Source organism: Otolemur garnettii, unplaced genomic scaffold (assembly GCF_000181295.1).
Source record: "Otolemur garnettii isolate 467f Iridium unplaced genomic scaffold, OtoGar3 scaffold00022, whole genome shotgun sequence".
NCBI lineage: Eukaryota > Metazoa > Chordata > Mammalia > Primates > Galagidae > Otolemur > Otolemur garnettii.
Window position 1 is genome coordinate 13,244,287 of NW_003852417.1, and position 3,974 is coordinate 13,248,260.

Below are 3,974 nucleotides of genomic sequence, written 5' to 3' on the forward strand. Positions count from 1 at the left end.
AGAACTAGCTACTGGTCATGGATTAATCACTGAAGATTGAATTTTTAATAAACCTTAGAAATTTGAAGATCATATGAGCATTTTATTTGGAGGAGCCCAGTAAGTAGTGTAAATATTTTATTTATAAGTTAAGAACTAAGAGACTGACCTAGACCTTTTGAATCAGGTATTAATGTAAGATACCCACAGCAAGAGAAACAATGATGAAGAGTCGCAGAGTAATAAGATCTGTGGTGCCAGTGCGTGTAAAGCAATATGAGATTGCTTCGTGAGAACTTCCCAGAGACTTTACAAAAGAGAGAAAATGTGAATGAGATATAAAATTATGAGAAGGATTTTCCAATTAGATATAGATGTGGAAGTAGGAACTTCTATGCAGAAAATTTGCATATACAAATGCATCGGAAATATGGAGGAGTGCAGTTTAGAACAAAGATTCAAAAAAGCATGTTGGGACTTGTTTGTAAGACACTTTCTTACGATGCCAGAGGGTTTGGTATTTATCCATAGGCAACAAAGAGCTAGCAGGGTTTAGAAGAACATATATTATATTTAAAAACAAACAAACAGACTTTCTAGAGTTCATCCTTATAGTGACATCTGTGAAGTTTCCTTGAGTTTAGATCGCATCATCTTCTCAAAACATACACATAATTTGGCACAATGGACACTGTCCATTGTCCCAGCCACCAAGGCTCAGATAATCAGCGAATATGAAGATTCACATATATGATTTTTAATGCAATTGCTGAATTGCATCTCAACAGTTATTTTGTTAATAAGAAAACATTGCAGATGTTACCAATGAGAGGGAAAAGAATCACTAACAGGTTTAAGTGAGAGAATGAGAGTAAATAAACTCTAAGGAAATGCAGAACATCAAAATGTTGAAGGAACTTCATGGAATAGGGATGATCAGAGATTAATTTTCAGTGACTTATTGTCAATTTGCAATACTCTTTAACCAATAGACAAAAATAAATCTATACCACAAACGGAGTAGAAATGACTCCCTGCCTTTGGTGTCAGAGCTTTTAAAGCTCTTTTGTAAATCTCTTTAAGAAGTCTGAAGACCAAGTAGCCACAGAAATGGCTAATTGTAAGAGAAAGGCTGCAGCGCCTCAAGTCAGTCTCCAGGGAAAGGAGTTTGATCTCTCTAGAGTCAGCCCCTGCTCTCTTGGGTCACACCTTACAACAGATGTCCTACAAATAGCTCTTGGGCTTTGAGCCTGCTCTGGCCATCAGGCCTCTGCTAAATGAGTCCACTCACTCCTGCTAGATTCTCCAAAAAGATGATTAAATAAATTATATAATAATTAAATAAAAAGTAAGTTAATATTTCTGCTTGAGGTCCTAAGTGTGTGTAAAGAAAGTCAGGACAAAAGCATCAGTCCACCGATTACTCATATCCTTCTACTGATTTCTTACATCCTGCCTTCAGTGTAGCAATTTAAAGGAAAATTTTCAAGTGTCCCAGAAGGTCTTGCTCCCAGAAGGTGCACCCTCACCAGGGCAGCCATGAATGGTGCAGGGACTTTGACCAGCCAAGGACCATGTAGGTGGGAGATGAGGAGGTTTGAGAATTACTTAGATTCAGCATTAGCACAAGCTTTCCACACTAAGGGGGGAAAAAAGAACAAAAAGGAAATAATAAATACAGCTATAATCCAAATATGTCTCTAGCTGCAGCCTAGTTCACTGTCAGTTTATTTCATGTTAACTCTTGAAAGGTTTCTTACTCTTTGGTTTCCCCCGTCCATTCCTGGCTTGGTGCACTTGGCCAGAGTGCCCTCATCAGGAATCTGCTGACTCCACATTGCTATAGCAAGGCACTTTTAACATTTATCTTACAATTTTCTACCACTTCATGGCATACCTCCTCCTTTTCTTTCATAATAACAACACAATAATAGCTAATTTAGTATTGACTATTTACCAGGCATTATGCCTCGTGACCCGTGCATTAACACCCATCATTCAGTTCCGAAATGAAAAGGGGGCTTGTTTCCTGGTGTAACACTAGGGCATATGTTACATCATGGGGGGTTGAGTAGAGAGGCCACTTGGGGCTCCCTGTTCCTAAGGGGTACCCCCCATCCTGAAGATGCCATTGAAGATTACATCACTGATTCTAAATCCCTCCCACTGGTGGTGCTGAGCCTCTGTCTTATTCCCTAGCAGATGGCACTAGGAGGAAAGGGGAGAGACCCCAGAAAAAGTTCTTGAAGAAGCAGGAACTAACTCACCAGGCAATAAAAGATGCAGGAACTCTGTGATACTCATGATATGAGATTTATGGAGTCATCACCTGTCTTCGGTTACCATTCTGCCTCTCTTCATAACGACCTTTGTCCTGAACTTTGTGTGACCACAGAGAGAACAGGGGCACCACGTTCTAAGACCACACAGCACCACGTTCCACACAACTTCACTTGCATCCCAGGGAGTAAGCACCACACAGATGGCCCTTGAGAGAATCAATAAAGCCCAAAGAAAATATAAGTGGATCATCGTCATTGATACTGAGGGGCCTCCAATAGAAAACAATATAATAACTGAGGCAGCATAAATGCCCAATGAGTTTGTCCTTTGTGCTGGTGCAGACACACAGCCAGAGACCTAACCCCAGGAGGCCACACTGCAACCACACACAGCTTCCCATATGCTCTGGGGCCTCCCCACGTCACTTAGGCAGTTTCTTTGTGCTTTTTATTAGCGTGGATAATAACTTACTAATGTGTTTGTTGTATCATGTTCCAATCTGCTTCACGTTTTCTCTCTCTTGGTCTCTAATGGTATTTACTGGCAATACCTTCAAGTCCAAGTGAAATAAAATTTCATCAGATTGATGTCTATTCAAGGACATTATTTATCTAGAATATTAAGTAATATATTCCCTCTCTACATTCATGTATCAATGTGATCACATTATTTTCCCACACAATTCTTCATTTATTGCAGGAAAATAATGAATTCAGGGAAAATCAGTTTGCACAAAGTGCCATGAGTCTTTCACCAGGTTCTTTTAATAATGTGTATTTTGCAAGATCACGGTCTGAGGACTCAGTATTCCTGCTCAGTACACATGTGGGTGTAATAAAGTGAGGTTCCCAAATGGTCAACGTAGATAACATGGGCTAAATTTGAGTGATCACCTCTGATGTGCTATGCTCAGTCCATGAACTTTGCGTGCCTTACCTCTTTTTCTTCTTCTTTTTGAAATTTCAGGTTAATATGAAGGTGCAAAGGATTAGGTTGCAACGTTTGCGTTTGTTAGATCAAGTCTCCATTGTCATTGTGCCCCTCACCCTGACGTTGTGCCCACTAGGTGAGAACATACCAATCCTCCTCCCTCTCATTGAATCTTCACGGTAACTCTGTCAGGTCAGTATCGTACCCCCTATTTTATAGATAAGAAAACTGAGCTCAGAGAAATTAAAGAAAATTTATAAGACCACACAGTTCATAAAAGGTAGAATCAGTGTTTATACTCACATCGTGTTTGACTCCAAAGCTTTTATTCTTCCTTCTACGTGAGGCTGCCTCTGCCACAGCTTGTATATGAGTTTAAGAGCTCAGGGTTCAGCTGGAGGGTGGGGTGGAGGGATAGTTGGCACAAACAAAAAGGTAGGCAACACTGCAGACTCTATTCTGCATAATAATAGCAAGATGGGTAGCAGTTCAGAGAAACAAGAGAGTTTTGAGAACTAGGGTAGCCAGGAAGGAAGAACAGGGAACAGAATCTACTGAACAGAGCTATTGCCTTTGTGATCAGTGTGTGATTATTCAATGAGTTAGAGAAAGAAGGAGGACAGGGAGATACTTAACTCGTGAAATCTGAGTATTTACCAAACCCTTGAGCTTTGTAAAAAAGGTCGCAAGCCAAGGAAGCCCAAGTGCCCATCAATCCATGAATGGATCAATAAACTGTGGTATATGTACACCATGGAATACTATGCAGTCCTAAAGAAAAA